The sequence below is a fragment of the Triturus cristatus genome, chromosome 12, assembly GCF_964204655.1.
Source record: "Triturus cristatus chromosome 12, aTriCri1.1, whole genome shotgun sequence".
Taxonomy (NCBI): Eukaryota; Metazoa; Chordata; class Amphibia; order Caudata; family Salamandridae; genus Triturus; species Triturus cristatus.
The window spans coordinates 217749461-217775017 of NC_140595.1; the positions used below are offsets into that span (position 1 = coordinate 217749461).

The 25557-nt window shown below is 45.3% G+C and overlaps 26 non-coding genes across 26 annotated transcripts; all 26 read right to left on the reverse strand.

Annotated features, from left to right (window-relative positions):
• Positions 1–503: 503 nt before the first annotated feature.
• LOC146774275 (U5 spliceosomal RNA) lies at positions 504–618 on the reverse strand. The gene has a single exon (XR_014973631.1). It is a non-coding gene; the product is annotated as a U5 spliceosomal RNA (small nuclear RNA).
• Positions 619–1470: 852 nt separating this feature from the next.
• Positions 1471–1585, reverse strand: LOC146774276 (U5 spliceosomal RNA). Its single transcript, XR_014974170.1, has one exon. It is a non-coding gene; the product is annotated as a U5 spliceosomal RNA (small nuclear RNA).
• Positions 1586–2437: 852 nt separating this feature from the next.
• Positions 2438–2552, reverse strand: LOC146774277 (U5 spliceosomal RNA). The gene has a single exon (XR_014972688.1). It is a non-coding gene; the product is annotated as a U5 spliceosomal RNA (small nuclear RNA).
• An 852-nt stretch (positions 2553–3404) lies between these two features.
• On the reverse strand, positions 3405–3519 carry LOC146774278 (U5 spliceosomal RNA). The gene has a single exon (XR_014974528.1). It is a non-coding gene; the product is annotated as a U5 spliceosomal RNA (small nuclear RNA).
• Positions 3520–4371: 852 nt separating this feature from the next.
• LOC146774279 (U5 spliceosomal RNA) lies at positions 4372–4486 on the reverse strand. The gene has a single exon (XR_014974272.1). It is a non-coding gene; the product is annotated as a U5 spliceosomal RNA (small nuclear RNA).
• Positions 4487–5374: 888 nt separating this feature from the next.
• Positions 5375–5489, reverse strand: LOC146774280 (U5 spliceosomal RNA). The gene has a single exon (XR_014974317.1). It is a non-coding gene; the product is annotated as a U5 spliceosomal RNA (small nuclear RNA).
• An 852-nt stretch (positions 5490–6341) lies between these two features.
• Positions 6342–6456, reverse strand: LOC146774281 (U5 spliceosomal RNA). Its single transcript, XR_014974273.1, has one exon. It is a non-coding gene; the product is annotated as a U5 spliceosomal RNA (small nuclear RNA).
• Positions 6457–7344: 888 nt separating this feature from the next.
• Positions 7345–7459, reverse strand: LOC146774282 (U5 spliceosomal RNA). Its single transcript, XR_014973632.1, has one exon. It is a non-coding gene; the product is annotated as a U5 spliceosomal RNA (small nuclear RNA).
• Positions 7460–8312: 853 nt separating this feature from the next.
• LOC146774283 (U5 spliceosomal RNA) lies at positions 8313–8427 on the reverse strand. The gene has a single exon (XR_014973858.1). It is a non-coding gene; the product is annotated as a U5 spliceosomal RNA (small nuclear RNA).
• An 852-nt stretch (positions 8428–9279) lies between these two features.
• LOC146774284 (U5 spliceosomal RNA) lies at positions 9280–9394 on the reverse strand. The gene has a single exon (XR_014974821.1). It is a non-coding gene; the product is annotated as a U5 spliceosomal RNA (small nuclear RNA).
• An 852-nt stretch (positions 9395–10246) lies between these two features.
• Positions 10247–10361, reverse strand: LOC146774285 (U5 spliceosomal RNA). The gene has a single exon (XR_014972689.1). It is a non-coding gene; the product is annotated as a U5 spliceosomal RNA (small nuclear RNA).
• Positions 10362–11213: 852 nt separating this feature from the next.
• LOC146774286 (U5 spliceosomal RNA) lies at positions 11214–11328 on the reverse strand. Its single transcript, XR_014974823.1, has one exon. It is a non-coding gene; the product is annotated as a U5 spliceosomal RNA (small nuclear RNA).
• Positions 11329–12180: 852 nt separating this feature from the next.
• On the reverse strand, positions 12181–12295 carry LOC146774287 (U5 spliceosomal RNA). The gene has a single exon (XR_014972690.1). It is a non-coding gene; the product is annotated as a U5 spliceosomal RNA (small nuclear RNA).
• Positions 12296–13161: 866 nt separating this feature from the next.
• LOC146774288 (U5 spliceosomal RNA) lies at positions 13162–13276 on the reverse strand. The gene has a single exon (XR_014973860.1). It is a non-coding gene; the product is annotated as a U5 spliceosomal RNA (small nuclear RNA).
• Positions 13277–14128: 852 nt separating this feature from the next.
• On the reverse strand, positions 14129–14243 carry LOC146774289 (U5 spliceosomal RNA). Its single transcript, XR_014974824.1, has one exon. It is a non-coding gene; the product is annotated as a U5 spliceosomal RNA (small nuclear RNA).
• An 852-nt stretch (positions 14244–15095) lies between these two features.
• On the reverse strand, positions 15096–15210 carry LOC146774290 (U5 spliceosomal RNA). The gene has a single exon (XR_014974364.1). It is a non-coding gene; the product is annotated as a U5 spliceosomal RNA (small nuclear RNA).
• Positions 15211–16099: 889 nt separating this feature from the next.
• LOC146774291 (U5 spliceosomal RNA) lies at positions 16100–16214 on the reverse strand. Its single transcript, XR_014972691.1, has one exon. It is a non-coding gene; the product is annotated as a U5 spliceosomal RNA (small nuclear RNA).
• An 851-nt stretch (positions 16215–17065) lies between these two features.
• On the reverse strand, positions 17066–17180 carry LOC146774292 (U5 spliceosomal RNA). Its single transcript, XR_014974797.1, has one exon. It is a non-coding gene; the product is annotated as a U5 spliceosomal RNA (small nuclear RNA).
• Positions 17181–18032: 852 nt separating this feature from the next.
• Positions 18033–18147, reverse strand: LOC146774293 (U5 spliceosomal RNA). Its single transcript, XR_014974049.1, has one exon. It is a non-coding gene; the product is annotated as a U5 spliceosomal RNA (small nuclear RNA).
• An 888-nt stretch (positions 18148–19035) lies between these two features.
• Positions 19036–19150, reverse strand: LOC146774294 (U5 spliceosomal RNA). Its single transcript, XR_014974318.1, has one exon. It is a non-coding gene; the product is annotated as a U5 spliceosomal RNA (small nuclear RNA).
• An 889-nt stretch (positions 19151–20039) lies between these two features.
• Positions 20040–20154, reverse strand: LOC146774295 (U5 spliceosomal RNA). Its single transcript, XR_014973861.1, has one exon. It is a non-coding gene; the product is annotated as a U5 spliceosomal RNA (small nuclear RNA).
• An 852-nt stretch (positions 20155–21006) lies between these two features.
• On the reverse strand, positions 21007–21121 carry LOC146774296 (U5 spliceosomal RNA). The gene has a single exon (XR_014974050.1). It is a non-coding gene; the product is annotated as a U5 spliceosomal RNA (small nuclear RNA).
• Positions 21122–21973: 852 nt separating this feature from the next.
• Positions 21974–22088, reverse strand: LOC146774297 (U5 spliceosomal RNA). Its single transcript, XR_014972692.1, has one exon. It is a non-coding gene; the product is annotated as a U5 spliceosomal RNA (small nuclear RNA).
• Positions 22089–22954: 866 nt separating this feature from the next.
• Positions 22955–23069, reverse strand: LOC146774298 (U5 spliceosomal RNA). Its single transcript, XR_014973862.1, has one exon. It is a non-coding gene; the product is annotated as a U5 spliceosomal RNA (small nuclear RNA).
• Positions 23070–23921: 852 nt separating this feature from the next.
• On the reverse strand, positions 23922–24036 carry LOC146774299 (U5 spliceosomal RNA). The gene has a single exon (XR_014974640.1). It is a non-coding gene; the product is annotated as a U5 spliceosomal RNA (small nuclear RNA).
• An 852-nt stretch (positions 24037–24888) lies between these two features.
• On the reverse strand, positions 24889–25003 carry LOC146774300 (U5 spliceosomal RNA). Its single transcript, XR_014974365.1, has one exon. It is a non-coding gene; the product is annotated as a U5 spliceosomal RNA (small nuclear RNA).
• Positions 25004–25557: the final 554 nt, after the last annotated feature.

Sequence of the window (25557 nt, forward strand, 5' to 3'; positions counted from 1 at the left end):
GCCATGCACCGTATGTGCCTTTTTCACACGTACTTTCATTAAACCTGAATATAGAAGGATATATCTGTCTAGGCTGGAGACACGTGAAACAAGTCTGACGTGCCCCTTCAAGTCTACCTGAGAGGAAGCGGACTCAGGATTGGCGACCTCTCAGGGCACCTCCAACGGGCACAAATAACGGGCAAGCCCTATGAAAAGCACAGCATGAGTCTTGGTCCCACCTTTAAAAAGGAGGGTGACCTCTGGGATCTGGCAGCAGGATCTTTGGGAGATAAGAAAATATACTGCCTGCGATCGTGTAGTTTCAAGTCAGTCAAGAAAAGCAATCTCATGCACTGCACAAGCTCTTTCCCATGAGGCACCTCTCCTGCACTCTGTTTATGCAAATGAGCAAGCAGAGAGCTCAGGAATAAAACACCAAACTCATGTCCCCCAAAAAAGCAGCAGACAATTGCTGGATATTCCCCAACTTCTAATGCTTTTCTTTTAAACAAATGATAAACAGCCTCACCTGTGTCAAGGCTTAAAAAAATTGAATAAACTCTTAAATGTTCCTCTCCACGGAAATCTTTAGTAAAAGGCGAAAGATTTTTTCGTTTTGAAGAGAAACCAGAGTAAGCGACAATATAGCTCTCTAGGGTAAGTGGCGGCACATCAAAGACCCTGTCATTGCGAGGGTGAGGACCTGAAAGGTATTTTCAGGCTCTAAGAAAGAGGGCGAGAACCAGGCCGGTGGGCAAAACAGGCCAACATTTCAAAGTCTCTGCTCAAGGTACAAAAAGGTGGACTGTTCACATGTGTATGTCTGGGAATATGCAAATTTCTTTTGTACTCACCTCAGCTCATTAGGAGTTGTCGGGGCTGCTGGGGAAGGGGAACAGGAAATGTGAATCAGGCTTTTAGTTAAGTGGCACTGTAGGCCTTTTGTCCCCTAGCCATTTTACGCTTTCAACACGCTCTACACATAGCCATGCACCGTATGTGCCTTTTTCACACGTACTTTCATTAAACCTGAATATAGAAGGATATATCTGTCTAGGCTGGAGACACGTGAAACAAGTCTGACGTGCCCCTTCAAGTCTACCTGAGAGGAAGCGGACTCAGGATTGGCGACCTCTCAGGGCACCTCCAACGGGCACAAATAACGGGCAAGCCCTATGAAAAGCACAGCATGAGTCTTGGTCCCACCTTTAAAAAGGAGGGTGACCTCTGGGATCTGGCAGCAGGATCTTTGGGAGATAAGAAAATATACTGCCTGCGATCGTGTAGTTTCAAGTCAGTCAAGAAAAGCAATCTCATGCACTGCACAAGCTCTTTCCCATGAGGCACCTCTCCTGCACTCTGTTTATGCAAATGAGCAAGCAGAGAGCTCAGTAATAAAACACCAAACTCATGTCCCCCAAAAAAGCAGCAGACAATTGCTGGATATTCCCCAACTTCTAATGCTTTTCTTTTAAACAAATGATAAACAGCCTCACCTGTGGCAAGGCTTAAAAAAATTGAATAAACTCTTAAATGTTCCTCTCCACGGAAATCTTTAGTAAAAGGCGAAAGATATTTTCGTTTTGAAGAGAAACCAGAGTAAGTGACAATATAGCTCTCTAGGGTAAGTGGCGCCACATCAAAGACCCTGTCATTGCGAGGGTGAGGACCTGAAAGGTATTTTCAGGCTCTAAGAAAGAGGGCGAGAACCAGGCCGGTGGGCAAAACAGGCCAACATTTCAAAGTCTCTGCTCAAGGTACAAAAAGGTGGACTGTTCACATGTGTATGTCTGGGAATATGCAAATTTCTTTTGTACTCACCTCAGCTCATTAGGAGTTGTCGGGGCTGCTGGGGAAGGGGAACAGGAAATGTGAATCAGGCTTTTAGTTAAGTGGCACTGTAGGCCTTTTGTCCCCTAGCCATTTTACGCTTTCAACACGCTCTACACATAGCCATGCACCGTATGTGCCTTTTTCACACGTACTTTCATTAAACCTGAATATAGAAGGATATATCTGTCTAGGCTGGAGACACGTGAAACAAGTCTGACGTGCCCCTTCAAGTTTACCTGAGAGGAAGCTGACTCAGGATTGGCGACCTCTCAGGGCACCTCTAACGGGCACAAATAACGGGCAAGCCCTATGAAAAGCACAGCATGAGTCTTGGTCCCACCTTTAAAAAGGAGGTTGACCTCTGGGATCTGGCAGCAGGATCTTTGGGAGATAAGAAAATATACTGCCTGCGATCGTGAAGTTTCAAGTCAGTCAAGAAAAGCAATCTCATGCACTGCACAAGCTCTTTCCCATGAGGCACCTCTCCTGCACTCTGTTTATGCAAATGAGCAAGCAGAGAGCTCAGGAATAAAACACCAAACTCATGTCCCCCAAAAAAGCAGCAGACAATTGCTGGATATTCCCCAACTTGTAATGCTTTTCTTTTAAACAAATGATAAACAGCCTCACCTGTGGCAAGGCTTAAAAAAATTGAATAAACTCTTAAATGTTCCTCTCCACGGAAATCTTTAGTAAAAGGCGAAAGATTTTTTCGTTTTGAAGAGAAACCAGAGTAAGTGACAATATAGCTCTCTAGGGTAAGTGGCGGCACATCAAAGACCCTGTCATTGCGAGGGTGAGGACCTGAAAGGTATTTTCAGGCTCTAAGAAAGAGGGCGAGAACCAGGCCGGTGGGCAAAACAGGCCAACATTTCAAAGTCTCTGCTCAAGGTACAAAAAGGTGGACTGTTCACATGTGTATGTCTGGGAATATGCAAATTTCTTTTGTACTCACCTCAGCTCATTAGGAGTTGTCGGGGCTGCTGGGGAAGGGGAACAGGAAATGTGAATCAGGCTTTTAGTTAAGTGGCACTGTAGGCCTTTTGTCCCCTAGCCATTTTACGCTTTCAACACGCTCTACACATAGCCATGCACCGTATGTGCCTTTTTCACACGTACTTTCATTAAACCTGAATATAGAAGGATATATCTGTCTAGGCTGGAGACACGTGAAACAAGTCTGACGTGCCCCTTCAAGTCTACCTGAGAGGAAGCTGACTCAGGATTGGCGACCTCTCAGGGCACCTCTAACGGGCACAAATAACGGGCAAGCCCTATGAAAAGCACAGCATGAGTCTTGGTCCCACCTTTAAAAAGGAGGGTGACCTCTGGGATCTGGCAGCAGGATCTTTGGGAGATAAGAAAATATACTGCCTGCGATCGTGAAGTTTCAAGTCAGTCAAGAAAAGCAATCTCATGCACTGCACAAGCTCTTTCCCATGAGGCACCTCTCCTGCACTCTGTTTATGCAAATGAGCAAGCAGAGAGCTCAGGAATAAAACACCAAACTCATGTCCCCCAAAAAAGCAGCAGACAATTGCTGGATATTCCCCAACTTCTAATGCTTTTCTTTTAAACAAATGATAAACAGCCTCACCTGTGGCAAGGCTTAAAAAAATTGAATAAACTCTTAAATGTTCCTCTCCACGGAAATCTTTAGTAAAAGGCGAAAGATTTTTTCGTTTTGAAGACAAACCAGAGTAAGTGACAATATAGCTCTCTAGGGTAAGTGGCGGCACATCAAAGACCCTGTCATTGCGAGGGTGAGGACCTGAAAGGTATTTTCAGGCTCTAAGAAAGAGGGCGAGAACCAGGCCGGTGGGCAAAACAGGCCAACATTTCAAAGTCTCTGCTCAAGGTACAAAAAGGTGGACTGTTCACATGTGTATGTCTGGGAATATGCAAATTTCTTTTGTACTCACCTCAGCTCATTAGGAGTTGTCGGGGCTGCTGGGGAAGGGGAACAGGAAATGTGAATCAGGCTTTTAGTTAAGTGGCACTGTAGGCCTTTTGTCCCCTAGCCATTTTACGCTTTCAACACGCTCTACACATAGCCATGCACCGTATGTGCCTTTTTCACACGTACTTTCATTAAACCTGAATATAGAAGGATATATCTGTCTAGGCTGGAGACACGTGAAACAAGTCTGACGTGCCCCTTCAAGTCTACCTGAGAGGAAGCTGACTCAGGATTGGCGACCTCTCAGGGCACCTCTAACCGGCACAAATAACGGGCAAGCCCTATGAAAAGCACAGCATGAGTCTTGGTCCCACCTTTAAAAAGGAGGGTGACCTCTGGGATCTGGCAGCAGGATCTTTGGGAGATAAGAAAATATACTGCCTGCGATCGTGTAGTTTCAAGTCAGTCAAGAAAAGCAATCTCATGCACTGCACAAGCTCTTTCCCATGAGGCACCTCTCCTGCACTCTGTTTATGCAAATGAGCAAGCAGAGAGCTCAGGAATAAAACACCAAACTCATGTCCCCCAAAAAAGCAGCAGACAATTGCTGGATATTCCCCAACTTCTAATGCATTTCTTTTAAACAAATGATAAACAGCCTCACCTGTGGCAAGGATTATAAAAATTGAATAAACTCTTAAATGTTCCTCTCCACGGAAATCTTTAGTAAAAGGCGAAAGATTTTTTCGTTTTGAAGAGAAACCAGAGTAAGTGACAATATAGCTCTCTAGGGTAAGTGGCGGCACATCAAAGACCCTGTCATTGCGAGGGTGAGGACCTGAAAGGTATTTTCAGGCTCTAAGAAAGAGGGCGAGAACCAGGCCGGTCGGCAAAACAGGCCAACATTTCAAAGTCTCTGCTCAAGGTACAAAAAGGTGGACTGTTCACATGTGTATGTCTGGGAATATGCAAATTTCTTTTGTACTCACCTCAGCTCATTAGGAGTTGTCGGGGCTGCTGGGGAAGGGGAACAGGAAATGTGAATCAGGCTTTTAGTTAAGTGGCACTGTAGGCCTTTTGTCCCCTAGCCATTTTACGCTTTCAACACCATCCCTCCAATCGATATGCTCAGAGCCACCACTGTGCTCTACACATAGCCATGCACCGTATGTGCCTTTTTCACACGTACTTTCATTAAACCTGAATATAGAAGGATATATCTGTCTAGGCTGGAGACACGTGAAACAAGTCTGACGTGCCCCTTCAAGTCTACCTGAGAGGAAGCGGACTCAGGATTGGCGACCTCTCAGGGCACCTCCAACGGGCACAAATAACGGGCAAGCCCTATGAAAAGCACAGCATGAGTCTTGGTCCCACCTTTAAAAAGGAGGGTGACCTCTGGGATCTGGCAGCAGGATCTTTGGGAGATAAGAAAATATACTGCCTGCGATCGTGTAGTTTCAAGTCAGTCAAGAAAAGCAATCTCATGCACTGCACAAGCTCTTTCCCATGAGGCACCTCTCCTGCACTCTGTTTATGCAAATGAGCAAGCAGAGAGCTCAGGAATAAAACACCAAACTCATGTCCCCCAAAAAAGCAGCAGACAATTGCTGGATATTCCCCAACTTCTAATGCTTTTCTTTTAAACAAATGATAAACAGCCTCACCTGTGTCAAGGCTTAAAAAAATTGAATAAACTCTTAAATGTTCCTCTCCACGGAAATCTTTAGTAAAAGGCGAAAGATATTTTCGTTTTGAAGAGAAACCAGAGTAAGTGACAATATAGCTCTCTAGGGTAAGTGGCGGCACATCAAAGACCCTGTCATTGCGAGGGTGAGGACCTGAAAGGTATTTTCAGGCTCTAAGAAAGAGGGCGAGAACCAGGCCGGTGGGCAAAACAGGCCAACATTTCAAAGTCTCTGCTCAAGGTACAAAAAGGTGGACTGTTCACATGTGTATGTCTGGGAATATGCAAATTTCTTTTGTACTCACCTCAGCTCATTAGGAGTTGTCGGGGCTGCTGGGGAAGGGGAACAGGAAATGTGAATCAGGCTTTTAGTTAAGTGGCACTGTAGGCCTTTTGTCCCCTAGCCATTTTACGCTTTCAACACGCTCTACACATAGCCATGCACCGTATGTGCCTTTTTCACACGTACTTTCATTAAACCTGAATATAGAAGGATATATCTGTCTAGGCTGGAGACACGTGAAACAAGTCTGACGTGCCCCTTCAAGTCTACCTGAGAGGAAGCTGACTCAGGATTGGCGACCTCTCAGGGCACCTCTAACCGGCACAAATAACGGGCAAGCCCTATGAAAAGCACAGCATGAGTCTTGGTCCCACCTTTAAAAAGGAGGGTGACCTCTGGGATCTGGCAGCAGGATCTTTGGGAGATAAGAAAATATACTGCCTGCGATCGTGTAGTTTCAAGTCAGTCAAGAAAAGCAATCTCATGCACTGCACAAGCTCTTTCCCATGAGGCACCTCTCCTGCACTCTGTTTATGCAAATGAGCAAGCAGAGAGCTCAGGAATAAAACACCAAACTCATGTCCCCCAAAAAAGCAGCAGACAATTGCTGGATATTCCCCAACTTCTAATGCATTTCTTTTAAACAAATGATAAACAGCCTCACCTGTGGCAAGGATTATAAAAATTGAATAAACTCTTAAATGTTCCTCTCCACGGAAATCTTTAGTAAAAGGCGAAAGATTTTTTCGTTTTGAAGAGAAACCAGAGTAAGTGACAATATAGCTCTCTAGGGTAAGTGGCGGCACATCAAAGACCCTGTCATTGCGAGGGTGAGGACCTGAAAGGTATTTTCAGGCTCTAAGAAAGAGGGCGAGAACCAGGCCGGTCGGCAAAACAGGCCAACATTTCAAAGTCTCTGCTCAAGGTACAAAAAGGTGGACTGTTCACATGTGTATGTCTGGGAATATGCAAATTTCTTTTGTACTCACCTCAGCTCATTAGGAGTTGTCGGGGCTGCTGGGGAAGGGGAACAGGAAATGTGAATCAGGCTTTTAGTTAAGTGGCACTGTAGGCCTTTTGTCCCCTAGCCATTTTACGCTTTCAACACCATCCCTCCAATCGATATGCTCAGAGCCACCACTGTGCTCTACACATAGCCATGCACCGTATGTGCCTTTTTCACACGTACTTTCATTAAACCTGAATATAGAAGGATATATCTGTCTAGGCTGGAGACACGTGAAACAAGTCTGACGTGCCCCTTCAAGTCTACCTGAGAGGAAGCGGACTCAGGATTGGCGACCTCTCAGGGCACCTCCAACGGGCACAAATAACGGGCAAGCCCTATGAAAAGCACAGCATGAGTCTTGGTCCCACCTTTAAAAAGGAGGGTGACCTCTGGGATCTGGCAGCAGGATCTTTGGGAGATAAGAAAATATACTGCCTGCGATCGTGTAGTTTCAAGTCAGTCAAGAAAAGCAATCTCATGCACTGCACAAGCTCTTTCCCATGAGGCACCTCTCCTGCACTCTGTTTATGCAAATGAGCAAGCAGAGAGCTCAGGAATAAAACACCAAACTCATGTCCCCCAAAAAAGCAGCAGACAATTGCTGGATATTCCCCAACTTCTAATGCTTTTCTTTTAAACAAATGATAAACAGCCTCACCTGTGTCAAGGCTTAAAAAAATTGAATAAACTCTTAAATGTTCCTCTCCACGGAAATCTTTAGTAAAAGGCGAAAGATTTTTTCGTTTTGAAGAGAAACCAGAGTAAGCGACAATATAGCTCTCTAGGGTAAGTGGCGGCACATCAAAGACCCTGTCATTGCGAGGGTGAGGACCTGAAAGGTATTTTCAGGCTCTAAGAAAGAGGGCGAGAACCAGGCCGGTGGGCAAAACAGGCCAACATTTCAAAGTCTCTGCTCAAGGTACAAAAAGGTGGACTGTTCACATGTGTATGTCTGGGAATATGCAAATTTCTTTTGTACTCACCTCAGCTCATTAGGAGTTGTCGGGGCTGCTGGGGAAGGGGAACAGGAAATGTGAATCAGGCTTTTAGTTAAGTGGCACTGTAGGCCTTTTGTCCCCTAGCCATTTTACGCTTTCAACACGCTCTACACATAGCCATGCACCGTATGTGCCTTTTTCACACGTACTTTCATTAAACCTGAATATAGAAGGATATATCTGTCTAGGCTGGAGACACGTGAAACAAGTCTGACGTGCCCCTTCAAGTCTACCTGAGAGGAAGCTGACTCAGGATTGGCGACCTCTCAGGGCACCTCTAACGGGCACAAATAACGGGCAAGCCCTATGAAAAGCACAGCATGAGTCTTGGTCCCACCTTTAAAAAGGAGGGTGACCTCTGGGATCTGGCAGCAGGATCTTTGGGAGATAAGAAAATATACTGCCTGCGATCGTGAAGTTTCAAGTCAGTCAAGAAAAGCAATCTCATGCACTGCACAAGCTCTTTCCCATGAGGCACCTCTCCTGCACTCTGTTTATGCAAATGAGCAAGCAGAGAGCTCAGGAATAAAACACCAAACTCATGTCCCCCAAAAAAAGCAGCAGACAATTGCTGGATATTCCCCAACTTGTAATGCTTTTCTTTTAAACAAATGATAAACAGCCTCACCTGTGGCAAGGCTTAAAAAAATTGAATAAACTCTTAAATGTTCCTCTCCACGGAAATCTTTAGTAAAAGGCGAAAGATTTTTTCGTTTTGAAGAGAAACCAGAATAAGTGACAATATAGCTCTCTAGGGTAAGTGGCGGCACATCAAAGACCCTGTCATTGCGAGGGTGAGGACCTGAAAGGTATTTTCAGGCTCTAAGAAAGAGGGCGAGAACCAGGCCGGTGGGCAAAACAGGCCAACATTTCAAAGTCTCTGCTCAAGGTACAAAAAGGTGGACTGTTCACATGTGTATGTCTGGGAATATGCAAATTTCTTTTGTACTCACCTCAGCTCATTAGGAGTTGTCGGGGCTGCTGGGGAAGGGGAACAGGAAATGTGAATCAGGCTTTTAGTTAAGTGGCACTGTAGGCCTTTTGTCCCCTAGCCATTTTACGCTTTCAACACGCTCTACACATAGCCATGCACCGTATGTGCCTTTTTCACACGTACTTTCATTAAACCTGAATATAGAAGGATATATCTGTCTAGGCTGGAGACACGTGAAACAAGTCTGACGTGCCCCTTCAAGTCTACCTGAGAGGAAGCGGACTCAGGATTGGCGACCTCTCAGGGCACCTCCAACGGGCACAAATAACGGGCAAGCCCTATGAAAAGCACAGCATGAGTCTTGGTCCCACCTTTAAAAAGGAGGGTGACCTCTGGGATCTGGCAGCAGGATCTTTGGGAGATAAGAAAATATACTGCCTGCGATCGTGTAGTTTCAAGTCAGTCAAGAAAAGCAATCTCATGCACTGCACAAGCTCTTTCCCATGAGGCACCTCTCCTGCACTCTGTTTATGCAAATGAGCAAGCAGAGAGCTCAGGAATAAAACACCAAACTCATGTCCCCCAAAAAAGCAGCAGACAATTGCTGGATATTCCCCAACTTCTAATGCTTTTCTTTTAAACAAATGATAAACAGCCTCACCTGTGGCAAGGCTTAAAAAAATTGAATAAACTCTTAAATGTTCCTCTCCACGGAAATCTTTAGTAAAAGGCGAAAAAAAATTTCGTTTTGAAGAGAAACCAGAGTAAGTGACAATATAGCTCTCTAGGGTAAGTGGCGGCACATCAAAGACCCTGTCATTGCGAGGGTGAGGACCTGAAAGGTATTTTCAGGCTCTAAGAAAGAGGGCGAGAACCAGGCCGGTGGGCAAAACAGGCCAACATTTCAAAGTCTCTGCTCAAGGTACAAAAAGGTGGACTGTTCACATGTGTATGTCTGGGAATATGCAAATTTCTTTTGTACTCACCTCAGCTCATTAGGAGTTGTCGGGGCTGCTGGGGAAGGGGAACAGGAAATGTGAATCAGGCTTTTAGTTAAGTGGCACTGTAGGCCTTTTGTCCCCTAGCCATTTTACGCTTTCAACACGCTCTACACATAGCCATGCACCGTATGTGCCTTTTTCACACGTACTTTCATTAAACCTGAATATAGAAGGATATATCTGTCTAGGCTGGAGACACGTGAAACAAGTCTGACGTGCCCCTTCAAGTCTACCTGAGAGGAAGCGGACTCAGGATTGGCGACCTCTCAGGGCACCTCCAACGGGCACAAATAACGGGCAAGCCCTATGAAAAGCACAGCATGAGTCTTGGTCCCACCTTTAAAAAGGAGGGTGACCTCTGGGATCTGGCAGCAGGATCTTTGGGAGATAAGAAAATATACTGCCTGCGATCGTGAAGTTTCAAGTCAGTCAAGAAAAGCAATCTCATGCACTGCACAAGCTCTTTCCCATGAGGCACCTCTCCTGCACTCTGTTTATGCAAATGAGCAAGCAGAGAGCTCAGGAATAAAACACCAAACTCATGTCCCCCAAAAAAGCAGCAGACAATTGCTGGATATTCCCCAACTTCTAATGCTTTTCTTTTAAACAAATGATAAACAGCCTCACCTGTGGCAAGGCTTAAAAAAATTGAATAAACTCTTAAATGTTCCTCTCCACGGAAATCTTTAGTAAAAGGCGAAAGATTTTTTCGTTTTGAAGAGAAACCAGAGTAAGTGACAATATAGCTCTCTAGGGTAAGTGGCGGCACATCAAAGACCCTGTCATTGCGAGGGTGAGGACCTGAAAGGTATTTTCAGGCTCTAAGAAAGAGGGCGAGAACCAGGCCGGTGGGCAAAACAGGCCAACATTTCAAAGTCTCTGCTCAAGGTACAAAAAGGTGGACTGTTCACATGTGTATGTCTGGGAATATGCAAATTTCTTTTGTACTCACCTCAGCTCATTAGGAGTTGTCGGGGCTGCTGGGGAAGGGGAACAGGAAATGTGAATCAGGCTTTTAGTTAAGTGGCACTGTAGGCCTTTTGTCCCCTAGCCATTTTACGCTTTCAACACGCTCTACACATAGCCATGCACCGTATGTGCCTTTTTCACACGTACTTTCATTAAACCTGAATATAGAAGGATATATCTGTCTAGGCTGGAGACACGTGAAACAAGTCTGACGTGCCCCTTCAAGTCTACCTGAGAGGAAGCGGACTCAGGATTGGCGACCTCTCAGGGCACCTCCAACGGGCACAAATAACGGGCAAGCCCTATGAAAAGCACAGCATGAGTCTTGGTCCCACCTTTAAAAAGGAGGGTGACCTCTGGGATCTGGCAGCAGGATCTTTGGGAGATAAGAAAATATACTGCCTGCGATCGTGTAGTTTCAAGTCAGTCAAGAAAAGCAATCTCATGCACTGCACAAGCTCTTTCCCATGAGGCACCTCTCCTGCACTCTGTTTATGCAAATGAGCAAGCAGAGAGCTCAGGAATAAAACACCAAACTCATGTCCCCCAAAAAAGCAGCAGACAATTGCTGGATATTCCCCAACTTCTAATGCTTTTCTTTTAAACAAATGATAAACAGCCTCACCTGTGGCAAGGCTTAAAAAAATTGAATAAACTCTTAAATGTTCCTCTCCACGGAAATCTTTAGTAAAAGGCGAAAAAAAATTTCGTTTTGAAGAGAAACCAGAGTAAGTGACAATATAGCTCTCTAGGGTAAGTGGCGGCACATCAAAGACCCTGTCATTGCGAGGGTGAGGACCTGAAAGGTATTTTCAGGCTCTAAGAAAGAGGGCGAGAACCAGGCCGGTGGGCAAAACAGGCCAACATTTCAAAGTCTCTGCTCAAGGTACAAAAAGGTGGACTGTTCACATGTGTATGTCTGGGAATATGCAAATTTCTTTTGTACTCACCTCAGCTCATTAGGAGTTGTCGGGGCTGCTGGGGAAGGGGAACAGGAAATGTGAATCAGGCTTTTAGTTAAGTGGCACTGTAGGCCTTTTGTCCCCTAGCCATTTTACGCTTTCAACACGCTCTACACATAGCCATGCACCGTATGTGCCTTTTTCACACGTACTTTCATTAAACCTGAATATAGAAGGATATATCTGTCTAGGCTGGAGACACGTGAAACAAGTCTGACGTGCCCCTTCAAGTCTACCTGAGAGGAAGCGGACTCAGGATTGGCGACCTCTCAGGGCACCTCCAACGGGCACAAATAACGGGCAAGCCCTATGAAAAGCACAGCATGAGTCTTGGTCCCACCTTTAAAAAGGAGGGTGACCTCTGGGATCTGGCAGCAGGATCTTTGGGAGATAAGAAAATATACTGCCTGCGATCGTGAAGTTTCAAGTCAGTCAAGAAAAGCAATCTCATGCACTGCACAAGCTCTTTCCCATGAGGCACCTCTCCTGCACTCTGTTTATGCAAATGAGCAAGCAGAGAGCTCAGGAATAAAACACCAAACTCATGTCCCCCAAAAAAGCAGCAGACAATTGCTGGATATTCCCCAACTTCTAATGCTTTTCTTTTAAACAAATGATAAACAGCCTCACCTGTGGCAAGGCTTAAAAAAATTGAATAAACTCTTAAATGTTCCTCTCCACGGAAATCTTTAGTAAAAGGCGAAAGATTTTTTCGTTTTGAAGAGAAACCAGAGTAAGTGACAATATAGCTCTCTAGGGTAAGTGGCGGCACATCAAAGACCCTGTCATTGCGAGGGTGAGGACCTGAAAGGTATTTTCAGGCTCTAAGAAAGAGGGCGAGAACCAGGCCGGTGGGCAAAACAGGCCAACATTTCAAAGTCTCTGCTCAAGGTACAAAAAGGTGGACTGTTCACATGTGTATGTCTGGGAATATGCAAATTTCTTTTGTACTCACCTCAGCTCATTAGGAGTTGTCGGGGCTGCTGGGGAAGGGGAACAGGAAATGTGAATCAGGCTTTTAGTTAAGTGGCACTGTAGGCCTTTTGTCCCCTAGCCATTTTACGCTTTCAACACGCTCTACACATAGCCATGCACCGTATGTGCCTTTTTCACACGTACTTTCATTAAACCTGAATATAGAAGGATATATCTGTCTAGGCTGGAGACACGTGAAACAAGTCTGACGTGCCCCTTCAAGTCTACCTGAGAGGAAGCTGACTCAGGATTGGCGACCTCTCAGGGCACCTCGAACGGGCACAAATAACGGGCACAAATAACGGGCAAGCCCTATGAAAAGCACAGCATGAGTCTTGGTCCCACCTTTAAAAAGGAGGGTGACCTCTGGGATCTGGCAGCAGGATCTTTGGGAGATAAGAAAATATACTGCCTGCGATCGTGAAGTTTCAAGTCAGTCAAGAAAAGCAATCTCATGCACTGCACAAGCTCTTTCCCATGAGGCACCTCTCCTGCACTCTGTTTATGCAAATGAGCAAGCAGAGAGCTCAGGAATAAAACACCAAACTCATGTCCCCCAAAAAAAGCAGCAGACAATTGCTGGATATTCCCCAACTTGTAATGCTTTTCTTTTAAACAAATGATAAACAGCCTCACCTGTGGCAAGGCTTAAAAAAATTGAATAAACTCTTAAATGTTCCTCTCCACGGAAATCTTTAGTAAAAGGCGAAAGATTTTTTCGTTTTGAAGAGAAACCAGAATAAGTGACAATATAGCTCTCTAGGGTAAGTGGCGGCACATCAAAGACCCTGTCATTGCGAGGGTGAGGACCTGAAAGGTATTTTCAGGCTCTAAGAAAGAGGGCGAGAACCAGGCCGGTGGGCAAAACAGGCCAACATTTCAAAGTCTCTGCTCAAGGTACAAAAAGGTGGACTGTTCACATGTGTATGTCTGGGAATATGCAAATTTCTTTTGTACTCACCTCAGCTCATTAGGAGTTGTCGGGGCTGCTGGGGAAGGGGAACAGGAAATGTGAATCAGGCTTTTAGTTAAGTGGCACTGTAGGCCTTTTGTCCCCTAGCCATTTTACGCTTTCAACACGCTCTACACATAGCCATGCACCGTATGTGCCTTTTTCACACGTACTTTCATTAAACCTGAATATAGAAGGATATATCTGTCTAGGCTGGAGACACGTGAAACAAGTCTGACGTGCCCCTTCAAGTCTACCTGAGAGGAAGCGGACTCAGGATTGGCGACCTCTCAGGGCACCTCCAACGGGCACAAATAACGGGCAAGCCCTATGAAAAGCACAGCATGAGTCTTGGTCCCACCTTTAAAAAGGAGGGTGACCTCTGGGATCTGGCAGCAGGATCTTTGGGAGATAAGAAAATATACTGCCTGCGATCGTGTAGTTTCAAGTCAGTCAAGAAAAGCAATCTCATGCACTGCACAAGCTCTTTCCCATGAGGCACCTCTCCTGCACTCTGTTTATGCAAATGAGCAAGCAGAGAGCTCAGGAATAAAACACCAAACTCATGTCCCCCAAAAAAGCAGCAGACAATTGCTGGATATTCCCCAACTTCTAATGCTTTTCTTTTAAACAAATGATAAACAGCCTCACCTGTGGCAAGGCTTAAAAAAATTGAATAAACTCTTAAATGTTCCTCTCCACGGAAATCTTTAGTAAAAGGCGAAAAAAAATTTCGTTTTGAAGAGAAACCAGAGTAAGTGACAATATAGCTCTCTAGGGTAAGTGGCGGCACATCAAAGACCCTGTCATTGCGAGGGTGAGGACCTGAAAGGTATTTTCAGGCTCTAAGAAAGAGGGCGAGAACCAGGCCGGTGGGCAAAACAGGCCAACATTTCAAAGTCTCTGCTCAAGGTACAAAAAGGTGGACTGTTCACATGTGTATGTCTGGGAATATGCAAATTTCTTTTGTACTCACCTCAGCTCATTAGGAGTTGTCGGGGCTGCTGGGGAAGGGGAACAGGAAATGTGAATCAGGCTTTTAGTTAAGTGGCACTGTAGGCCTTTTGTCCCCTAGCCATTTTACGCTTTCAACACGCTCTACACATAGCCATGCACCGTATGTGCCTTTTTCACACGTACTTTCATTAAACCTGAATATAGAAGGATATATCTGTCTAGGCTGGAGACACGTGAAACAAGTCTGACGTGCCCCTTCAAGTCTACCTGAGAGGAAGCGGACTCAGGATTGGCGACCTCTCAGGGCACCTCCAACGGGCACAAATAACGGGCAAGCCCTATGAAAAGCACAGCATGAGTCTTGGTCCCACCTTTAAAAAGGAGGGTGACCTCTGGGATCTGGCAGCAGGATCTTTGGGAGATAAGAAAATATACTGCCTGCGATCGTGTAGTTTCAAGTCAGTCAAGAAAAGCAATCTCATGCACTGCACAAGCTCTTTCCCATGAGGCACCTCTCCTGCACTCTGTTTATGCAAATGAGCAAGCAGAGAGCTCAGGAATAAAACACCAAACTCATGTCCCCCAAAAAAGCAGCAGACAATTGCTGGATATTCCCCAACTTCTAATGCTTTTCTTTTAAACAAATGATAAACAGCCTCACCTGTGGCAAGGATTAAAAAAATTGAATAAACTCTTAAATGTTCCTCTCCACGGAAATCTTTAGTAAAAGGCGAAAGATTTTTTCGCTTTGAAGAGAAACCAGAGTAAGTGACAATATAGCTCTCTAGGGTAAGTGGCGGCACATCAAAGACCCTGTCATTGCGAGGGTGAGGACCTGAAAGGTATTTTCAGGCTCTAAGAAAGAGGGCGAGAACCAGGCCGGTGGGCAAAACAGGCCAACATTTCAAAGTCTCTGCTCAAGGTACAAAAAGGTGGACTGTTCACATGTGTATGTCTGGGAATATGCAAATTTCTTTTGTACTCACCTCAGCTCATTAGGAGTTGTCGGGGCTGCTGGGGAAGGGGAACAGGAAATGTGAATCAGGCTTTTAGTTAAGTGGCACTGTAGGCCTTTTGTCCCCTAGCCATTTTACGCTTTCAACACCATCCCTCCAATCGATATGCTCAGAGCCACCACTGTGCTCTACACATAGCCATGCACCGTATGTGCCTTTTTCACACGTACTTTCATTAAACCTGAATATAGAAGGATATATCTGTCTAGGCTGGAGACATGTGAAACAAGTCTGACGTGCCCCTTCAAGTCTACCTGAGAGGAAGCTGACTCAGGATTGGCGACCTCTCAGGGCACCTCTAACGGGCACAAATAACGGGCAAGCCCTATGAAAAGCACAGCATGAGTCTTGGTCCCACCTTTAAAAAGGAGGGTGACCTCTGGGATCTGGCAGCAGGATCTTTGGGAGATAAGAAAATATACTGCCTGCGATCGTGAAGTTTCAAGTCAGTCAAGAAAAGCAATCTCATGCACTGCACAAGCTCTTTCCCATGAGGCACCTCTCCTGCACTCTGTTTATGCAAATGAGCAAGCAGAGAGCTCAGGAATAAAACACCAAACTCATGTCCCCCAAAAAAAGCAGCAGACAATTGCTGGATATTCCCCAACTTGTAATGCTTTTCTTTTAAACAAATGATAAACAGCCTCACCTGTGGCAAGGCTTAAAAAAATTGAATAAACTCTTAAATGTTCCTCTCCACGGAAATCTTTAGTAAAAGGCGAAAGATTTTTTCGTTTTGAAGAGAAACCAGAGTAAGTGACAATATAGCTCTCTAGGGTAAGTGGCGGCACATCAAAGACCCTGTCATTGCGAGGGTGAGGACCTGAAAGGTATTTTCAGGCTCTAAGAAAGAGGGCGAGAACCAGGCCGGTGGGCAAAACAGGCCAACATTTCAAAGTCTCTGCTCAAGGTACAAAAAGGTGGACTGTTCACATGTGTATGTCTGGGAATATGCAAATTTCTTTTGTACTCACCTCAGCTCATTAGGAGTTGTCGGGGCTGCTGGGGAAGGGGAACAGGAAATGTGAATCAGGCTTTTAGTTAAGTGGCACTGTAGGCCTTTTGTCCCCTAGCCATTTTACGCTTTCAACACGCTCTACACATAGCCATGCACCGTATGTGCCTTTTTCACACGTACTTTCATTAAACCTGAATATAGAAGGATATATCTGTCTAGGCTGGAGACACGTGAAACAAGTCTGACGTGCCCCTTCAAGTCTACCTGAGAGGAAGCGGACTCAGGATTGGCGACCTCTCAGGGCACCTCCAACGGGCACAAATAACGGCAAGCCCTATGAAAAGCACAGCATGAGTCTTGGTCCCACCTTTAAAAAGGAGGGTGACCTCTGGGATCTGGCAGCAGGATCTTTGGGAGATAAGAAAATATACTGCCTGCGATCGTGTAGTTTCAAGTCAGTCAAGAAAAGCAATCTCATGCACTGCACAAGCTCTTTCCCATGAGGCACCTCTCCTGCACTCTGTTTATGCAAATGAGCAAGCAGAGAGCTCAGGAATAAAACACCAAACTCATGTCCCCCAAAAAAGCAGCAGACAATTGCTGGATATTCCCCAACTTCTAATGCTTTTCTTTTAAACAAATGATAAACAGCCTCACCTGTGGCAAGGCTTAAAAAAATTGAATAAACTCTTAAATGTTCCTCTCCACGGAAATCTTTAGTAAAAGGCGAAAAAAATTTTCGTTTTGAAGAGAAACCAGAGTAAGTGACAATATAGCTCTCTAGGGTAAGTGGCGGCACATCAAAGACCCTGTCATTGCGAGGGTGAGGACCTGAAAGGTATTTTCAGGCTCTAAGAAAGAGGGCGAGAACCAGGCCGGTGGGCAAAACAGGCCAACATTTCAAAGTCTCTGCTCAAGGTACAAAAAGGTGGACTGTTCACATGTGTATGTCTGGGAATATGCAAATTTCTTTTGTACTCACCTCAGCTCATTAGGAGTTGTCGGGGCTGCTGGGGAAGGGGAACAGGAAATGTGAATCAGGCTTTTAGTTAAGTGGCACTGTAGGCCTTTTGTCCCCTAGCCATTTTACGCTTTCAACACGCTCTACACATAGCCATGCACCGTATGTGCCTTTTTCACACGTACTTTCATTAAACCTGAATATAGAAGGATATATCTGTCTAGGCTGGAGACACGTGAAACAAGTCTGACGTGCCCCTTCAAGTCTACCTGAGAGGAAGCTGACTCAGGATTGGCGACCTCTCAGGGCACCTCTAACCGGCACAAATAACGGGCAAGCCCTATGAAAAGCACAGCATGAGTCTTGGTCCCACCTTTAAAAAGGAGGGTGACCTCTGGGATCTGGCAGCAGGATCTTTGGGAGATAAGAAAATATACTGCCTGCGATCGTGTAGTTTCAAGTCAGTCAAGAAAAGCAATCTCATGCACTGCACAAGCTCTTTCCCATGAGGCACCTCTCCTGCACTCTGTTTATGCAAATGAGCAAGCAGAGAGCTCAGGAATAAAACACCAAACTCATGTCCCCCAAAAAAGCAGCAGACAATTGCTGGATATTCCCCAACTTCTAATGCATTTCTTTTAAACAAATGATAAACAGCCTCACCTGTGGCAAGGATTAAAAAAATTGAATAAACTCTTAAATGTTCCTCTCCACGGAAATCTTTAGTAAAAGGCGAAAGATTTTTTCGTTTTGAAGAGAAACCAGAGTAAGTGACAATATAGCTCTCTAGGGTAAGTGGCGGCACATCAAAGACCCTGTCATTGCGAGGGTGAGGACCTGAAAGGTATTTTCAGGCTCTAAGAAAGAGGGCGAGAACCAGGCCGGTCGGCAAAACAGGCCAACATTTCAAAGTCTCTGCTCAAGGTACAAAAAGGTGGACTGTTCACATGTGTATGTCTGGGAATATGCAAATTTCTTTTGTACTCACCTCAGCTCATTAGGAGTTGTCGGGGCTGCTGGGGAAGGGGAACAGGAAATGTGAATCAGGCTTTTAGTTAAGTGGCACTGTAGGCCTTTTGTCCCCTAGCCATTTTACGCTTTCAACACCATCCCTCCAATCGATATGCTCAGAGCCACCACTGTGCTCTACACATAGCCATGCACCGTATGTGCCTTTTTCACACGTACTTTCATTAAACCTGAATATAGAAGGATATATCTGTCTAGGCTGGAGACACGTGAAACAAGTCTGACGTGCCCCTTCAAGTCTACCTGAGAGGAAGCGGACTCAGGATTGGCGACCTCTCAGGGCACCTCCAACGGGCACAAATAACGGGCAAGCCCTATGAAAAGCACAGCATGAGTCTTGGTCCCACCTTTAAAAAGGAGGGTGACCTCTGGGATCTGGCAGCAGGATCTTTGGGAGATAAGAAAATATACTGCCTGCGATCGTGTAGTTTCAAGTCAGTCAAGAAAAGCAATCTCATGCACTGCACAAGCTCTTTCCCATGAGGCACCTCTCCTGCACTCTGTTTATGCAAATGAGCAAGCAGAGAGCTCAGGAATAAAACACCAAACTCATGTCCCCCTAAAAAGCAGCAGACAATTGCTGGATATTCCCCAACTTCTAATGCTTTTCTTTTAAACAAATGATAAACAGCCTCACCTGTGTCAAGGCTTAAAAAAATTGAATAAACTCTTAAATGTTCCTCTCCACGGAAATCTTTAGTAAAAGGCGAAAGATATTTTCGTTTTGAAGAGAAACCAGAGTAAGTGACAATATAGCTCTCTAGGGTAAGTGGCGCCACATCAAAGACCCTGTCATTGCGAGGGTGAGGGCCTGAAAGGTATTTTCAGGCTCTAAGAAAGAGGGCGAGAACCAGGCCGGTGGGCAAAACAGGCCAACATTTCAAAGTCTCTGCTCAAGGTACAAAAAGGTGGACTGTTCACATGTGTATGTCTGGGAATATGCAAATTTCTTTTGTACTCACCTCAGCTCATTAGGAGTTGTCGGGGCTGCTGGGGAAGGGGAACAGGAAATGTGAATCAGGCTTTTAGTTAAGTGGCACTGTAGGCCTTTTGTCCCCTAGCCATTTTACGCTTTCAACACCATCCCTCCAATCGATATGCTCAGAGCCACCACTGTGCTCTACACATAGCCATGCACCGTATGTGCCTTTTTCACACGTACTTTCATTAAACCTGAATATAGAAGGATATATCTGTCTAGGCTGGAGACATGTGAAACAAGTCTGACGTGCCCCTTCAAGTCTACCTGAGAGGAAGCTGACTCAGGATTGGCGACCTCTCGGGGCACCTCTAACGGGCACAAATAACGGGCAAGCCCTATGAAAAGCACAGCATGAGTCTTGGTCCCACCTTTAAAAAGGAGGGTGACCTCTGGGATCTGGCAGCAGGATCTTTGGGAGATAAGAAAATATACTGCCTGCGATCGTGAAGTTTCAAGTCAGTCAAGAAAAGCAATCTCATGCACTGCACAAGCTCTTTCCCATGAGGCACCTCTCCTGCACTCTGTTTATGCAAATGAGCAAGCAGAGAGCTCAGGAATAAAACACCAAACTCATGTCCCCCAAAAAAAGCAGCAGACAATTGCTGGATATTCCCCAACTTGTAATGCTTTTCTTTTAAACAAATGATAAACAGCCTCACCTGTGGCAAGGCTTAAAAAAATTGAATAAACTCTTAAATGTTCCTCTCCACGGAAATCTTTAGTAAAAGGCGAAAGATTTTTTCGTTTTGAAGAGAAACCAGAATAAGTGACAATATAGCTCTCTAGGGTAAGTGGCGGCACATCAAAGACCCTGTCATTGCGAGGGTGAGGACCTGAAAGGTATTTTCAGGCTCTAAGAAAGAGGGCGAGAACCAGGCCGGTGGGCAAAACAGGCCAACATTTCAAAGTCTCTGCTCAAGGCACAAAAAGGTGGACTGTTCACATGTGTATGTCTGGGAATATGCAAATTTCTTTTGTACTCACCTCAGCTCATTAGGAGTTGTCGGGGCTGCTGGGGAAGGGGAACAGGAAATGTGAATCAGGCTTTTAGTTAAGTGGCACTGTAGGCCTTTTGTCCCCTAGCCATTTTACGCTTTCAACACGCTCTACACATAGCCATGGACCGTATGTGCCTTTTTCACACGTACTTTCATTAAACCTGAATATAGAAGGATATATCTGTCTAGGCTGGAGACACGTGAAACAAGTCTGACGTGCCCCTTCAAGTCTACCTGAGAGGAAGCGGACTCAGGATTGGCGACCTCTCAGGGCACCTCCAACGGGCACAAATAACGGGCAAGCCCTATGAAAAGCACAGCATGAGTCTTGGTCCCACCTTTAAAAAGGAGGGTGACCTCTGGGATCTGGCAGCAGGATCTTTGGGAGATAAGAAAATATACTGCCTGCGATCGTGTAGTTTCAAGTCAGTCAAGAAAAGCAATCTCATGCACTGCACAAGCTCTTTCCCATGAGGCACCTCTCCTGCACTCTGTTTATGCAAATGAGCAAGCAGAGAGCTCAGGAATAAAACACCAAACTCATGTCCCCCAAACAAGCAGCAGACAATTGCTGGATATTCCCCAACTTCTAATGCTTTTCTTTTAAACAAATGATAAACAGCCTCACCTGTGGCAAGGATTAAAAAAATTGAATAAACTCTTAAATGTTCCTCTCCACGGAAATCTTTAGTAAAAGGCGAAAGATTTTTTCGTTTTGAAGAGAAACCAGAGTAAGCGACAATATAGCTCTCTAGGGTAAGTGGCGGCACATCAAAGACCCTGTCATTGCGAGGGTGAGGACCTGAAAGGTATTTTCAGGCTCTAAGAAAGAGGGCGAGAACCAGGCCGGTGGGCAAAACAGGCCAACATTTCAAAGTCTCTGCTCAAGGTACAAAAAGGTGGACTGTTCACATGTGTATGTCTGGGAATATGCAAATTTCTTTTGTACTCACCTCAGCTCATTAGGAGTTGTCGGGGCTGCTGGGGAAGGGGAACAGGAAATGTGAATCAGGCTTTTAGTTAAGTGGCACTGTAGGCCTTTTGTCCCCTAGCCATTTTACGCTTTCAACACGCTCTACACATAGCCATGCACCGTATGTGCCTTTTTCACACGTACTTTCATTAAACCTGAATATAGAAGGATATATCTGTCTAGGCTGGAGACACGTGAAACAAGTCTGACGTGCCCCTTCAAGTTTACCTGAGAGGAAGCTGACTCAGGATTGGCGACCTCTCAGGGCACCTCTAACGGGCACAAATAACGGGCAAGCCCTATGAAAAGCACAGCATGAGTCTTGGTCCCACCTTTAAAAAGGAGGGTGACCTCTGGGATCTGGCAGCAGGATCTTTGGGAGATAAGAAAATATACTGCCTGCGATCGTGAAGTTTCAAGTCAGTCAAGAAAAGCAATCTCATGCACTGCACAAGCTCTTTCCCATGAGGCACCTCTCCTGCACTCTGTTTATGCAAATGAGCAAGCAGAGAGCTCAGGAATAAAACACCAAACTCATGTCCCCCAAAAAAGCAGCAGACAATTGCTGGATATTCCCCAACTTCTAATGCTTTTCTTTTAAACAAATGATAAACAGCCTCACCTGTGGCAAGGCTTAAAAAAATTGAATAAACTCTTAAATGTTCCTCTCCACGGAAATCTTTAGTAAAAGGCGAAAGATTTTTTCGTTTTGAAGAGAAACCAGAGTAAGTGACAATATAGCTCTCTAGGGTAAGTGGCGGCACATCAAAGACCCTGTCATTGCGAGGGTGAGGACCTGAAAGGTATTTTCAGGCTCTAAGAAAGAGGGCGAGAACCAGGCCGGTGGGCAAAACAGGCCAACATTTCAAAGTCTCTGCTCAAGGTACAAAAAGGTGGACTGTTCACATGTGTATGTCTGGGAATATGCAAATTTCTTTTGTACTCACCTCAGCTCATTAGGAGTTGTCGGGGCTGCTGGGGAAGGGGAACAGGAAATGTGAATCAGGCTTTTAGTTAAGTGGCACTGTAGGCCTTTTGTCCCCTAGCCATTTTACGCTTTCAACACGCTCTACACATAGCCATGCACCGTATGTGCCTTTTTCACACGTACTTTCATTAAACCTGAATATAGAAGGATATATCTGTCTAGGCTGGAGACACGTGAAACAAGTCTGACGTGCCCCTTCAAGTCTACCTGAGAGGAAGCTGACTCAGGATTGGCGACCTCTCAGGGCACCTCGAACGGGCACAAATAACGGGCACAAATAACGGGCAAGCCCTATGAAAAGCACAGCATGAGTCTTGGTCCCACCTTTAAAAAGGAGGGTGACCTCTGGGATCTGGCAGCAGGATCTTTGGGAGATAAGAAAATATACTGCCTGCGATCGTGAAGTTTCAAGTCAGTCAAGAAAAGCAATCTCATGCACTGCACAAGCTCTTTCCCATGAGGCACCTCTCCTGCACTCTGTTTATGCAAATGAGCAAGCAGAGAGCTCAGGAATAAAACACCAAACTCATGTCCCCCAAAAAAAGCAGCAGACAATTGCTGGATATTCCCCAACTTGTAATGCTTTTCTTTTAAACAAATGATAAACAGCCTCACCTGTGGCAAGGCTTAAAAAAATTGAATAAACTCTTAAATGTTCCTCTCCACGGAAATCTTTAGTAAAAGGCGAAAGATTTTTTCGTTTTGAAGAGAAACCAGAATAAGTGACAATATAGCTCTCTAGGGTAAGTGGCGGCACATCAAAGACCCTGTCATTGCGAGGGTGAGGACCTGAAAGGTATTTTCAGGCTCTAAGAAAGAGGGCGAGAACCAGGCCGGTGGGCAAAACAGGCCAACATTTCAAAGTCTCTGCTCAAGGTACAAAAAGGTGGACTGTTCACATGTGTATGTCTGGGAATATGCAAATTTCTTTTGTACTCACCTCAGCTCATTAGGAGTTGTCGGGGCTGCTGGGGAAGGGGAACAGGAAATGTGAATCAGGCTTTTAGTTAAGTGGCACTGTAGGCCTTTTGTCCCCTAGCCATTTTACGCTTTCAACACGCTCTACACATAGCCATGCACCGTATGTGCCTTTTTCACACGTACTTTCATTAAACCTGAATATAGAAGGATATATCTGTCTAGGCTGGAGACACGTGAAACAAGTCTGACGTGCCCCTTCAAGTCTACCTGAGAGGAAGCGGACTCAGGATTGGCGACCTCTCAGGGCACCTCCAACGGGCACAAATAACGGGCAAGCCCTATGAAAAGCACAGCATGAGTCTTGGTCCCACCTTTAAAAAGGAGGGTGACCTCTGGGATCTGGCAGCAGGATCTTTGGGAGATAAGAAAATATACTGCCTGCGATCGTGTAGTTTCAAGTCAGTCAAGAAAAGCAATCTCATGCACTGCACAAGCTCTTTCCCATGAGGCACCTCTCCTGCACTCTGTTTATGCAAATGAGCAAGCAGAGAGCTCAGGAATAAAACACCAAACTCATGTCCCCCAAAAAAGCAGCAGACAATTGCTGGATATTCCCCAACTTCTAATGCTTTTCTTTTAAACAAATGATAAACAGCCTCACCTGTGGCAAGGCTTAAAAAAATTGAATAAACTCTTAAATGTTCCTCTCCACGGAAATCTTTAGTAAAAGGCGAAAAAATTTTTCGTTTTGAAGAGAAACCAGAGTAAGTGACAATATAGCTCTCTAGGGTAAGTGGCGGCACATCAAAGACCCTGTCATTGCGAGGGTGAGGACCTGAAAGGTATTTTCAGGCTCTAAGAAAGAGGGCGAGAACCAGGCCGGTGGGCAAAACAGGCCAACATTTCAAAGTCTCTGCTCAAGGTACAAAAAGGTGGACTGTTCACATGTGTATGTCTGGGAATATGCAAATTTCTTTTGTACTCACCTCAGCTCATTAGGAGTTGTCGGGGCTGCTGGGGAAGGGGAACAGGAAATGTGAATCAGGCTTTTAGTTAAGTGGCACTGTAGGCCTTTTGTCCCCTAGCCATTTTACGCTTTCAACACGCTCTACACATAGCCATGCACCGTATGTGCCTTTTTCACACGTACTTTCATTAAACCTGAATATAGAAGGATATATCTGTCTAGGCTGGAGACACGTGAAACAAGTCTGACGTGCCCCTTCAAGTCTACCTGAGAGGAAGCGGACTCAGGATTGGCGACCTCTCAGGGCACCTCCAACGGGCACAAATAACGGGCAAGCCCTATGAAAAGCACAGCATGAGTCTTGGTCCCACCTTTAAAAAGGAGGGTGACCTCTGGGATCTGGCAGCAGGATCTTTGGGAGATAAGAAAATATACTGCCTGCGATCGTGTAGTTTCAAGTCAGTCAAGAAAAGCAATCTCATGCACTGCACAAGCTCTTTCCCATGAGGCACCTCTCCTGCACTCTGTTTATGCAAATGAGCAAGCAGAGAGCTCAGGAATAAAACACCAAACTCATGTCCCCCAAAAAAGCAGCAGACAATTGCTGGATATTCCCCAACTTCTAATGCTTTTCTTTTAAACAAATGATAAACAGCCTCACCTGTGGCAAGGATTAAAAAAATTGAATAAACTCTTAAATGTTCCTCTCCACGGAAATCTTTAGTAAAAGGCGAAAGATTTTTTCGCTTTGAAGAGAAACCAGAGTAAGTGACAATATAGCTCTCTAGGGTAAGTGGCGGCACATCAAAGACCCTGTCATTGCGAGGGTGAGGACCTGAAAGGTATTTTCAGGCTCTAAGAAAGAGGGCGAGAACCAGGCCGGTGGGCAAAACAGGCCAACATTTCAAAGTCTCTGCTCAAGGTACAAAAAGGTGGACTGTTCACATGTGTATGTCTGGGAATATGCAAATTTCTTTTGTACTCACCTCAGCTCATTAGGAGTTGTCGGGGCTGCTGGGGAAGGGGAACAGGAAATGTGAATCAGGCTTTTAGTTAAGTGGCACTGTAGGCCTTTTGTCCCCTAGCCATTTTACGCTTTCAACACCATCCCTCCAATCGATATGCTCAGAGCCACCACTGTGCTCTACACATAGCCATGCACCGTATGTGCCTTTTTCACACGTACTTTCATTAAACCTGAATATAGAAGGATATATCTGTCTAGGCTGGAGACATGTGAAACAAGTCTGACGTGCCCCTTCAAGTCTACCTGAGAGGAAGCTGACTCAGGATTGGCGACCTCTCAGGGCACCTCGAACGGG